The 14231-nt window shown below is 40.1% G+C and overlaps 1 protein-coding gene across 1 annotated transcript in view; it reads left to right on the forward strand.

Moving 5' to 3' along the window:
- Nucleotides 1-14231, forward strand: part of GHR (growth hormone receptor) — a 996322-nt gene that overhangs the window by 220914 nt on the left and 761177 nt on the right. The gene's annotated exons all lie outside the window — the stretch shown is intronic.

Consider the following 14231-nt stretch of genomic DNA (forward strand, 5'->3'; position numbering starts at 1 on the left):
CTATTTTTTATTTTCATTTAAGTCTATCAGAAGTGGAACACCTTTGTAGCATCTGGAAAAAAATGGTGCAAAAGTGTACTACCTTTGTAATCTACAAGCACAAAGAACAAAGTCACAGCCCTTTATGCATAAGTCACAGCTTGCCAGTGTGACCTTTAAAGAGTTCTAATGCACTAAGTCTGATCTGACACAGCCAGCATGGCTTCACCAGGGGCAGATCTTGCGTGAACAATCTGGTGGCCATCTACGATAGAATGACGGTATCAGTGGACAGGGGAAAGGCAATGGATGTCATCTACTTGGACTTCTGCAAAGCTTTTGACATGGTCCCTCACATATCATATCATATCATATCATATCATATCATATCATATCATCATCATGGAATCTTCCTTCTCTTCAAATTGGAGAAGTGTGGATTTGAAGGATGGATTGTTTGATGGATTAAGAATCTGTTGACTGGGCTCAGGCAAAGGGTTGTGATGTCAAAGCGTTCCATGTCTGTTGGAGGCTGGTCCTAAGCGGTGTCCCCAAGGGTCAATCTTGGAACTAGTGTTCTTCAACATCTTTATCAATGACATAGATGATGACATCAAGTGCATTATCAGCAAATCTGTAGATAACACCAAGCCGAGCAGTTCAGTCAATATACTGGAAGGAAAGGAAGCCATCCAGAGGTGATGGACAAGATGGGGAAGTGGGCCCGTGTGAACCTAATGAGTTTCAATAAATGCAAGGTGTTGCATTTCGGCTGTGAACGAGAAGCTGGGCGTAACCAGCAGCCCAGAAGGCCAGCTATATCCTGAGCCGCATTAAAAAAGTGGTGGAGAGCAGGAGAGAGAGGTGATTATCCCCCTCTACTCAGATCTTATGAGGTCCCATCTGGAGTAGTGTGTTTAGGCCAGGAGCCCCAGCAGAAGAAAGACATAAAGCTCTTGGAAGAACGGGTCTAGAGCAGGGCCACTGAGATGATCAGAGGGCTGGAGCACGTCTCCTATGAAGAAAGATTGAGGGAACTTGGAGAAGAGAAGGCTCTTGGGAGATCTCACTGTGGCCTTCCGATACTTGATGGAAGCATATAAACAGGAAGGGGAATGAATGCTTACATGGGTTGATAGTGATAGGACAAGGGGGAATGATTTTAAACTAAGATACGAGATCGAGGTTAAATATTAGGAGCAAGTTTTTCACACTTTTCCTTCCTTCACACTTTAGAGAATGGTGACGCACTGAAATAGGATGCCCAAGGAGGCTGTGGATGCCCCATCCCTGGAGGCATTCAAGGCCAGGCTGGATGTGGCTCTGAGCAGCCTGGTCTGGTGGTTGGTGACCCTGCACATACCAGGGGGGTTGAAACTAGATGATCTTTCACATCTTTTTCAACCCAGGCCATTTTATGATTCTACAATAAGTCTTTGTAATTGACATCATTCTACTCACTGAAGTACATTTCTCTGCTGGGACTGAACTTAGACTTTCGTCAACTGCATCATCTTTATAGGATATTCCTCATTTCTGAAAATAGCAGGAAAGTAAGCATAAGTACTTAAGTTCTTGAAAATATGTCTATCTTTATATACCATTGTAGTTACAGACAAATTTCTACCCTTCAGTATCTTCAGAAGTGCCCATTTAAAGCCATTCTTCATCAATTACGAATGCAGAGCCAAGCCTTGTGTCAGAGAATTCCACAGTTATCCCAGCTTTGTATAACTTAAGAGTTCATAAGTTATTATAGAATGTGTTCTATGATAATAATGAAGGCAGTGTGTTCAATGAATGCCTTCCCCTTAATTAAGGTTAATAGTTAACTAAAAGTTAATTTTTAAAGGCAGTGATACTCATTTACTAAAACACTGGCTATAACGTTTCTGAAGTTTTTACTTGCTAAAATGAAGAGGCACTTAGTTTCAAGAAGCTCATGGAGATAATACTGTCTAGAACTAACACAGCCTCAGCTGTTTTGGCAGAATTTTTACACGGTTAGAAATAGTCATGGGACAGCAATATTAGGTGAACTTCCAATCTATGGAAATCAACAGTACCATCTGTAATAGACTGCAGATATCAAACAAGGTCCAGTACAATGACAAATAGATAGCCATGAAACAGTCTTTGTATAGCATGAAAGTCTAAATATTACCAGCTTTTACTGTAAACTAACAGAAGTTCTTCTAGTATCTTGATGTTATTTTATTTTTCTGCACAACACAATCTATTGTGCTAATGCAGATAGACTACTTCAGGGAGTAGGATAAGATTAGTGTGTTATTCTAATTTAAATATTAAAAATTATGAATTCTACAGTGGAATATAAATTCATTTTAAAAGGAAAAATTTTCTCCAAGTTTATCTGAAGTATGCAGTCCACTTTGCTGCATGATTAAGAAATTGAATTAAGGTCTTCAAAATACTATGCCTGAAGTGAACACTCAGTTAAACTTTATTCTTGGAAACATATGTTCTCATACAGTTAACTTAAAGCAATAGACCCCTAGAAATGAATTAAATTTCTCTCTTGAATTCAGTTAGATTTGGATCATATGATTAAACATAATCAGTTACAGAAACTACCATCTAATTTTGAATAATAGAAAGAATTGATCCGTAATAATTCTAGAATAGTAATAATACAAAAAATAATAGAAACAAAGATCTACAGTGCAGCAGACAGCACTACAGATCCAACCACTCATCCAATAAGAAAGGCTCTACTCTTTCACAGTGAGTAAAAATGCGTATCATAATCAATTGAAGGGCACTATTGTCATTTCTCCGAGAAACCAAATGCAGAGAGCACAGTGCCTTCTACACCACAAATATATACGCAAGGAAAAAAAAAGGAGCTACCTCATCAACAAAGCTTCCATATTTTGGTTTGTAATGCTTGCACTCTTTAAAATGCTCTTTGAAACACCTTATACCCATTATCTCTCTGACACATCAAATATTGCCAAGGGACAACATTTCTTTCAGTTGAAATACTGTTTCCTGAATTCAGATCTGTCAATAATAATGAATTTAAGAACAAAATATAAGAAAACAGATATTCATTGTAAGGGTATCTGAAATTTTTCTCCCTTGTTTATAAATCAATTTATCAAGGTCGGAGGAGGGCATTCTCTCCTACTATATGATAACATTATTCATCAGTGGAAAAGGCTACATAGTACATTGCATGTGGTCTTTAAAAACATTAACTACTGGATGCATAAAAATGATTCTGAAACTTCACAGTTTATTTATGCTGTTGACATTGCTGTTTTTAAAAGTCAAGACTTTTGTGTAATTACTTTGACTTCCCTATACTTCCAACACTTGCTAGTGTTAGAACAAGTGAATAAAATACTTTGCCACCTATTTCAATGAGAAAGTGTCTCTTGGCCCATAACACAGTGAGATCAATTGATAGAGCTTTAAAATAATAAAATAAAATAATATCTATTCGGAAGAATATTATTAGGAAGTTAGGTAATGTCAAGGGATGGGACAGCACTGTCGGAAGTTGGAAGGCTCAGAGGAGCATCTGTGCTGTTCTAGGGAGCACCATGGGTTCAGGAATATGTCTGAAATGCTTATATACCTACACACAAAGTATTAGGAACAAAACAGACTAACTGGAAGCTTTGGCCCATTCCCAAAGTTATGATATCATTGGAATTGATAAGACTTGATAAGACTAGCTCCATGACTGGAGTGCTAGGATGGAGGACTGTAGACTGTTCAAGAGCAATAGGCAAGGCAGGTGAGGTGAAGGCGTTGTACTGTGTGAGAGATTAAAATGTATGGTCCTCTCTATTAGGAGTGTAGTAGAGAGTCTCTTGGCAAGGACTAAGGGAATGGATCACAGAATCACCATATCGTTAGAGTTGGAAGGAATCTCTGAAAATCACCACATCCAAAACGTGTGCTAAAGCAGGTTCCCTACAGTAGGTTACACTGAAAAGAGTCCAGGCAAGTTTTGAACATTCCCAGAGTGCACTCCCCAGTCTCTGCAGGTAATTTGTTCCAGTGCTCCATCACCCTCAAATAAGTCCTCTATCTATTCAGATAGAGCTCCTTGTGTACCAATTTGTGTCTGTTATCCCTTATCTTGTCACTGGGCACCACTGAAAAGAGCCTGGCTCCTGACACCTGCCTTTCAGATATTTTAAAATGTTTGTAAGATTCCCTCAGTCTTTTCTTCTCCAGGCTGAACAATCCCAAGTCTCTAAGCCTTTCCTCGTAAGCAGGTTCTCCAGGACTCTCATCATCTTTGTGGTCACCTGCTCAGCTCTCTCCAGAAGTTCTCTGTCTTTCTTGAACTGAGGAGCCCAAAACAGGAAACAGTATTCTAAATGTGGCCTCACCAGGGCAGACTAGATGAGGAGGATCACTGTCCTCAACTTGCCAGCCACACTCGTATTAATGCACCCCAGGTGCATTAATGCACATTGGCCTTCTTGGCTACTAGGGCACACTGCTAGCTCATGACCAACCTGACATCTATGAAGACACACAGGTCCTTCTCCACACAGCCCCTGGCTGAGGGGCTGGTGCATTCCTCTGAAGGTGTGGGAATCTGCACTTGCCCTTGTTGAACCTCATCAGGTTCCTCTCTTCCAAACTCTCCATCCTGTGCAGGTCTTGCTGAATGCCTTCTGGTGTGTCAGCCACTTCTCCCAGCCTTGTATCATCAGCAAATTTGCTGAGGTGCATTCTATCCCTTCACCCAGGTCATTGATGAGGATGCTGAACAAGATTGTACCCAGTACTGACCCCTGGGGAGCAAAGGCCTCCAACTGGAGGTCAACTACAGGCCTTGATAGGTAGAGGCCTCTGCACCACTGATTACATACTCTGAGCACTGCAAGTCACCCAGTTCTCAATCCACTTCACTGCCCAGAATTGATTGTGTTTCAAGAATGATATTTTAAAAGCCCCAAAGCAGGAAATCCTTCTGTGCCACAAGAAAGTAGAGCAGAAGACCAGCCTGACTGAACAAGGAACTCCTTGAGAAGGCTGAAATAATAATAATAACTATTATTATTATTATTCAAGGTCAGGTTTCATAGGGAGAGCAGAGTGTGGGAGTTTGCTTCTGCAGGGAGAAAAAACGAAAAGCCAAAACTCAGCTGGAGTTGGCACAGACCAGCATGATGCCAGACAACAGAAAATTCTTTTTAAAGTTTGACAGCAGCAAGAGGAGGTCAAAAGAAAACACTGATAGTTAAACAATCACAGAATCATAAAATTATAGAATCCTTAGAGTTGGAAGGGACCATTAAAGTCCAAGTGAACAGGGGTAACCACAGATAGATCAGGGTGCTCAGATCCTGATCCAGCCTGGGCTTGAAAGTATCCAGGAATCCAGAGAATAGCAACCACCACTTCTCTGGGCAACCTATTCCAGTGCCTCACGACCCTTACTGTAAAAGACTTTTTCCCTATATCCAGTCTAAATCTGACCTCCTTTAGTTTGAAACTATTCCCCCTTGTCCTGTCACATTAGATCTTGCTATAGAGTCTGTTCCCTTCTTTCTCACATCTTTAAATACTGGCAGGCCATGCTCAGTTCTCCCTGGAGCCTTCTCTTCTCCAGGCTGAACTTCCCCAGCTTGCTCGCCCTGATGTCGTAGAGGTGGGCTTCCACTCCTTGGATCATTTTTGTGGCCCTCTTCTGGATGTGCTCCATCATGTCCACATCTATCCTGTACTGAGGACTCCACATCTGAACACAGTACTCCAGGTGAGGCCTCACCAGCAGAGAGAAGAGGGACAGGATCACCTCTCTCACCCTACTGGCCCTGCTTCTTTTTATGAAGCTCCAGATACAGTAGGCTTTCTGGGCTGTGAAAGCATACTGCTGGCTCACGTCAAGCTTACCATTCACCAATACCCCAAGGTCCTTTTCATCAGGGCTGTGCTCAACCATTTAATCCACAAGCTTGTATTGTCAGTGAGGGTTGCCTCGACCCTTGCATTTGGCTTTATTGCACCTCATGAATCTATGTCCTGCTGGTTAGCGCCCCTTCCTCAGGTATGCCAACCACATCCCACAGCTTGGTGTCATCTGCAAACTTGCTCAAGGTGCACTCAACCCTATTGTTGATGTCACTGTTCAAGATATTAAAGAATATTGGTATCCCAGCACTGACTCTTGGGGGACACCACTCATCACTGGTCTCCACCCATATATGGAGCAATTGACCACCACTCTCTGGACTCAGTGTTGCAGCCAGTTCGTTGTCCACCAAAAAGTTCACTCATCAAATGCACATCTTTCCAATTTGAAGAGAACAATGTTGTAATGTATTGAGGAAGATGGCTGCCTCAACAAGTAACAGGGAGAAAAAGATAGAGGTGTTTAATGCTCTTTTTGCCTCCATTTTTAATAGTAATAATAGATCTTGGGCTGCCTGGACCTCAGACTTAGAAGACCACCACTGGAAGAAAAATGACTTTTCACCAGTGGTCACCTGATTTGTAAGGGAACAGCTGAATCAGCAAAATGTTCACAAATCTATGGTGTCTGATGCGGTTCAGCCCAGAGTGCTAATGGAAGTAGCAGACATCATAGCTCAACAATTTAGCAAAGGTTGTGAAAATCTATGGAGTCCAGTCATTTCTGACTGGAAGCTAGTTAGTATCATATCCATCTACAAAAAAGGCTTGAGAAAAGACAAAGAAAACTACAGACATGTCAGTCTAATCTCAATGCCTGAAAAAATTCATGGATAAAATTATGCGTAGGTGTTCCTGAAAGTCGGTTAAAGAACAAAACTATTTTCAAGCATACTCACCATGAATTCATCAAAGGAAAGTCCTGTCTTAGTAATTTGATCTCCCTTTATGATATGAGCTGCTAAATGGATGAAGGCAAGGTAGTGGGTGCAATCTTTCTGGAATTCAGTAAGGACTTTCACACTGTCCCTCATAGCATCATTCTGGACAGATTGTCACACTGTGACAGGTTCACACTACATTAGGTGATGAACTGGCTTTATAGCAGAGCTCAAAGGTTTGTAGTGAGCAGTGCTAGATCTCAGCGGTAGCCAGCCACTAGTGGTGCTCCTCATGTGCTCAGTTCTGTGACCAGTCCTGCTCAGTATTTTTATCAATGATCTGAACGCAGAACTGGAACGAGACTTCAGCGACTTTGCCAATGATCCTAAATTGCAAGGTGCTGCTGAGTCTCTGAGAGGGTGAGAGGCATTGCAGTGGGATCTAGATATCTTGAAGTACTGGACTATACTCAATAGTATGAAGTTCAACAATGGAAGAGCCATTGGAAGCTGCACCTGGGGCACTGAAATCACAGAATCACAGAATTGTAGGGGTTGGAAGGGACCTTCAGAGATCATCGAGTCCAACCCCCCTGCCAAAGCAGGTTCCCTACAGCAGGTCGCACAGGTAGGCATTCAGGCAGGTCTGGAACATCTCCAGAGAAGGAGACTCCACCACCTCCCTGGGCAGCCTGTTCCAGTGCTCCGTCACCTCACTGTAAAGAAGTTCTTGTGCACATTTGTGCAGAACTTCCTATGCTGCAGTTTCTGGCCGTTTCCCCTTGTCCTGTCTCCACTCACCACTGAAAAGAGTCCGGCCTCGCCATTCTGCCCCCCACACCTCAGATATTTATAGACGTGGATCAGGTCCCCTCTCAGTCTTCTTTTCTCAAGGCTGAACAGACCCAGTTCACTCAGCCTTTCCTCATAGCATAGATGCTCCAGGCCCTTCACCATCTTTGTGGCCCTCCGCTGGACTTTTCCCAAGAGATCCCTGTCTTTTTTGTACTGGGGAGCCCAGAACTGGACGCAGTACTCCAGATGAGGTCTTACCAGGGCAGAGTAGAGGGGGAGGATCACCTCCTTTGACCTGCTGGCCACGCTCTTTTTAATGCACCCCAGTAAGCCATTGGCCTTTTTGGCCACAAGGGCACACTGCTGGCTCATGGCCAACCTGTCATCCACCAGCACACCCAGGTCCCTTTCCGCAGAGCTCCCCTCCAGCAGCCAGATACAGATAAATGCCAGATACAGGCACAGTGGGGAGACAACTGGCTGAAGGGCAGGTCAGCAGGAAGGGACCTTGAGGTACTGGTGACAGCAGCTCAACATGAGCCCAGGCAGCCAAGAGGGCAATCCACACTGTGGTGGACATTGAGCACAGCACAGCCAGCCAGGAGTGATTCTCCTGCTATATTTAGTGTTGGTGTGGCCTCACCTTGAGTATTATGTACAGTTCAGGGTTCTACAAAATAGACAGCATGAAAAACCACTTTTATTTTTTAGCTAACCAAGAAAAAATGCGAGACTAACTAGAAGACAGGACCTCTTTAAGTAGTTGTTTTATGCCAGAGTAAAATGTTCAGAGAATTATATAACAGTTTTCTACTCTGAGATATATTTTCAAACTTGGTACAATTCCAACTGTGAACTGTACTTGGTCTAGGAAGACTCATTTTATATGCTGTACAGTAGCACCAGAGCATGCAGCCAAAGAAGTTGTGGAATCATCACAGAGTTTCTGGACTTGACCAGTCAAAGTCGTAACTCATCTAACATTAGTGATAGTCTTGCTTTGTGCAGGAAGTTTGACGAAGTCCAAACACATTTCTGTGACCTGAAATAAAGCTAGTAAGTACTCAAGAGATCAAAACTAACATATACAATATTGTCTCTCACTGTCTATGACATTTTCTGTGAATGGTTTTTACCTCTATTCTGCCAATGCACAATTTCCCAAGCAATTTTCCAAAGCAGATATTTGAAAAGGAAAAGTCCTTTTCAAAAGTAACCATTAAAAGTTGAAATTATTTCAAATCACACCACCTTTTCCTAATACCGGCTGAAGGGCTGAAGGGTTGAAGATTAGATAATGGGTATCCTGATTGGGATTGCACTCTAGCCAATCTGTTTTAACCAACTTCCCAAGTAAGTAGTTACCAGATTCCTACCTGTGTAAGCCTATCCATGAAAATAGAGAAGGGATGTTGAACAGATTGATCATCGCAAGAGACCTGTACAAATATATCTTTACAATGAGAAATGAGTCAACTGCATGAGGAACATGCTGTACATGGATATGCAGGACACAGGCTGACTTCATAAGAACCTCAAACTGTGTGCTTGGCAGTAAGGGGAGTACATGAAGAAAACAAAAAGATCCATGTCACAGATAGGAAGTGCTGAAGAAATATTTCTAATTTAAGATACAAGCGAAGACTATGACCACGAGATAGAGAGATGGGAGTCATCGCAGTGTTGTGAATGCCCATGAGATTTCCTGAAGGAGTCTTTATTTTTTGAAGGTCATTGAGTCCTGTGCAAATATCCACAGTAATTAGATTGTACAGTAATTGTTTGGCCAACAAACCATCTTAGCCCATGTGGCTAGATTGTAATGCATTACCCAATGAAACCAATGGAATGATGTTCATTAACTACCACGAGAATCATGGTTACCCCAAGGCTGTTGGTAACAGCTCAGAGCTTATGACTTAGATTTCCATCGAGAGGATTTTACAAACACAGGAATAACTTAAGGCATCTGAGCAGTACCAGTGAAGTCAATGCAACCAGTCACTCAGAAATTTGCTTCAGCTGACTCATAAAAGAAATAAGGACTGAAACTCTGAGCAAGTTAACTATTGAAATAAGACCCTTCCTTTGAATAAGGATCTTCAACAGTTTTCAGAATATTGTTCTAGCACATCTTTTAAAAGCATTGATAAACAGCTTCTGTCAAAGTTTATTCTGAATTATTTGTGCTGTTTTTTTTTCAGTAGGCACATTTACTCACACTTCATTTGATTAAAGCAAGCTGCTTACATATTCATTGGCTTAACAGATATTAGATTATACATATCTCTACATATCACATCACTTATAGCCTATGGCTGCACAGGTCATGAGCAGGAATTTAAATTAATTTTTTAGCCTTCAGGCACATTGTTTTTCCTATAAACTAGTACATGGATATATCTAGTGTCCAACTTGATGAGATTACAAGAAAAAATGCACAGTATAATTTTGCAGAGCTTTGTCAAAAAGACTTAGAATAGTTTTTCCACAAACATCAGATTAATGTGCTTAAAAGTTTTGAAATACTTTTTTTTTTTTTTTTTTTAATCAAAAAAAGAGCTGTCATACTACAGGAGTTGGTACTGTTTAAGATATTATATAATATCCTCAATACAGTATTACATCGTATCCTCAGTTTGCAGCTCAAAGTTAGTACATGTATCCGAACTCTCATTTTCATGAAATTTATGTAAATATTTATGCACATATATTAAAAAGCTGCAGAATATCTACTGAAATCTTTTGTATCTGCTATAAAGTGACACCGTAAATTTAAAAGAAAAAAAGTTTAAGTAAGTCCAGTGGAAGAAGGTCTGCAGCAGCAGCATCGAATAATAGAAGCTGCCATTTCAAAGGACAAAAAAATGTTCCTGATTTGTTAGCAGTACTTATGATTATTTTCTTATATATATATAGTAAAAATCACCTGTTAACAAGGTCAGTCTTGAGCTTTGCACACTGAAGAATGAATCCACTAGTATTCCACTGAGAAGTTTAATTGATGCAGCTGATTTCCTCTAGTTCTGTTTTAGTCTACAAATTCCATAGCAGCCCAACTTGCCTTACATAGGGTAATGATCAAGTATGCCTAATAAGATCTGATCGCTGTTAATGTTCGAGCCACCAATACGTTTGCAAAAAGGTGACTGCACACAGGTAGCTGGGTTTTTGCAGTAACACTAGCTAGAAAATGCATACTGTATCATAGCACGTAAATCTAAAAGTGGCCATAACTACTATGGCATGTTGTGGTTCATCAAAGAAGTATCTGATGAAAAATGTTAACAGAAAATATTTTTTTAAGTCACAAGAAGCATTTTTTATATCTCTATACCATTTCTTACCTAGTTAATATTTAGCACTATTAATTTAAATACTTTCTTATGAGTTTTCTTTCACATGAGAAGCTGTGTTAACATACAGCTCTGTAAGATTTATGTTTAACCACCTCTCTTAATTCTGATGACAAAAACAAGGACATCCATGAACTTATGTTATGGAAAGTATCTCCTCTACTGGAACTGTAAACAAATGGATGTTCCACTATCATTTCAATTCTGGCCTGTTTTCTAATATTATTTTTTATTTTATATTTATATAAATATTTATAAATATTTCCATATTTATTTTTATATTATTTTTCATATTAAAAAAAAAAGAAAAATTTAGATACCTCTCTTGTAATTTTACTTTTCCAGGATTTTACATAAAATACATTTCATAAAGAGTGAACTTTTCCTCTATTAAAGTCATAAGAAAAGTATTTAAACTGTATTTAAAACTGTAAATGTCTTGTCCTTAACTCAGGAATCCACATCCTATTACTGGCCACAGTAATCAACGTGGTGCAAGTTTTACTTGAACAATAGCTGTTCACAGAAAGAGAACAAAGTTTGTTTCCGCTCTCCTATTTGCACAGTAAGCGGGCTTAGCTTGAATGTTGGATTAAGATGTCACAGTAATGCAATGGATTAACAGGAGAAAACTAATTCTTCTATACCAATAGTTCTTTCAGGAGAAAATGGTAGAACATATGAACAGAACAATGCTGCAAATTTTAAAACTGATTTGAGATATTTATCTGTATTGATCTCTACTGAAAACTTTCATTATGATGATACTTTTAGAACACTGGTGGCCCTAACTTGCACACTATAAGCATATAAGAAGTTGCATTTCCTCAAAATAAAAAGATTCAAATATTAAATAAGTAAGTCAAAAGCAGCATGTCTTTAAAAAAGTGAGAGAAATGAAAGTGAGGCAAAAAACAAGCTCATGCTACTGTACCAATAACAGCATCAGGGGAGTAGACATCTTCAAGACATATCATACAAAACGTATTTGTTTTTAAGCTTTATCCAGAAGTCTGCTATTGCTTGTTGGCACTCAAAGCAGCCACCCTCATTGCTTGGCTCAAGTGGGACTTCACAATGTTGTAAAAAATTTAAAGGCTCATATTTCTCTTGCCATGGTAAAAGCACATCTACTGAAATCAGTCAAAACAAATGCTTATAAAAGTTGGTAGATATGAAAAGAAATTCTATTTCCTTAGACTTGAGACACCAAACTCCCCTCAGATCTCTGTTTTCTTTCAATAGGGAAAACAAGAATCTGATTCTGATACGGAGAATGCACTCACTCATGAGGTCTCCTATACACTGTAATGCAGGTGTGTGCCAGAGCTATGTGGGTATATATAGTGATAAACCTTATAACTCATTACTCTTCTTTTAATTTTTTATTAATTTAACTAAATAGCATCATCATATGGGTATCACCTGTCTCAAAGGGGGAAAGAGATCCTTGCCCAGGAGCTGGCAGGACTGCAGAGTGGGCTTTAAACTAGATATGAAAGGGGAAGTGGATAAAAGCAGGCCCGCTAGAGATGAGCATGGGGGAGCGGTAATGGGAGTAGGGGTGAGGCGAGAGGTTCAGCTGAAGTGCATCTACATCAACGTACGCAGCAGAGGTAACAAACAAGAAGAGTTGGAAGCCATTGTGCAGAAAGCAAGCTATGACCTAATTGACATTATGGAAACATGGGTTGTAGTGAGCTGGGGGTTGGCCTCTTCTCTTGTGTAACTGGTGATAGGACTGGAGGGAATGGCTTCAATCTGCGCCAGGGGAGATTCAGGCTGAACATTAGGAAATACTACTTGGCTGAAAGAGTGGTCAGGCAGTGGAATGGGCTGCCCAGGGAGGTGGTGCAGTCACCAACCATGGAGGTGTTCAAGGAACGTTTGGATGTTGTGTTGAGGGACATGGTTTAGTGATTGGTACGATTGGAATGATTGGTGATGTGTGGATGGTTGGACTGGGTGATCTTGTAGGCCTTTTCCAACCTTGGTGATTCTGTGATTCTGTGATTCTATGATATTGTTGGTGTATGTTCAAAATACTTTCTTCAATTTAATCTATAATAAACCAGACCTACTTACAAAGCTAATATGTAGATGAAACTTGACACACTAAAACAGAATCATCTCACTAGTTTTCCTTGGTTTCTTTGGAACCAAAGAGGAATGAAACTGACACAATAAAATTTAGTTATGGAATCTAAACAGATACTCATTATGTATGTATTAAAACATGAATGATGCTTAAGTAAGGAATGAGCCGAGAAGTGAAATTCTACTAGGAGTTTGTCATTTGTCATGCAGAAGAAAATCACTTTAGAGCTCAAGAGAAGCCTATCCACCTTCTGGGACAATGACCCTTTGCACAAACATGGCACAGTAAGTTTCAGTCATCTTTTTGTCATCCATCTGAAAAAAGTACAAGAACTATTGAATACTCAGTTTGTGCTAACAATATGTCTAGCTTACACTTTGGAAACAAGGAAAATATTAATCTGACAGCAATGTAGTTTAAAATAAAATGATTTATGGGCCAAAAAATGAGGCTACAACCATCCCTTCAGCAACTTTATAAAACTGATATACTCCTGCCCTCCTGAAGGTCTTAGTGCTCCCAAAAAAGAAAATCATGAACATATCCATGATTTGCAACAAATATCTCCTCATTCCTATCATTCACCTCTGGTGCCACTTAACTTCCATGTGCAAAAGATTGTAGCACCACTACAGCATTTCAGAAACACTGTTTCTTCACAGAGCTGAATACTCACAAGGGCTGCCTCTTCCTTAGCTTCTCCCCCAATCATTTTCTCCAGTGCAACCTCCTATATGTTCTCTCCACTGCTTCCACAACGTACCCAGCTCCTACTGTACTTATTAGAACATAATCTGAATTAACCTAGATTTCTTGGTCTCTCTCACATGACTAGTACTCTAGCATCACAGTGGATGTTAGCACAGATACCAATGAGCAGAGAAACTTTTATCTCTAAAGAAGGAGAATTATTTTACTGCCTAAAACTAGACTTTTTTTTTCTGCTGTTCATCCTCAGCGCCAGACCTTGCCCTTTCACTTTCTGATCAGAGAGTTCCATTTTTTTTAAGAGAAAAAGTCTACGTCACATTTTGAAATTGATGTTACATATATGGACATATGCATTATGATTGTTGCCACTGTTTTAAATTATTCGGGGCTGCCTGATGTCCCTTTTTCAGCTCTCCTCCCTGCTGTCCGTCCCAACTGCACACATCACCTCCGCACCAGGGTCAAGGCCTTAAGCTTTCTGACAATCTTTCTCTGATTACATTTGAT

Source organism: Lagopus muta, chromosome Z (genome assembly GCF_023343835.1).
Source record: "Lagopus muta isolate bLagMut1 chromosome Z, bLagMut1 primary, whole genome shotgun sequence".
In the NCBI taxonomy this organism is placed as follows: Eukaryota; Metazoa; Chordata; class Aves; order Galliformes; family Phasianidae; genus Lagopus; species Lagopus muta.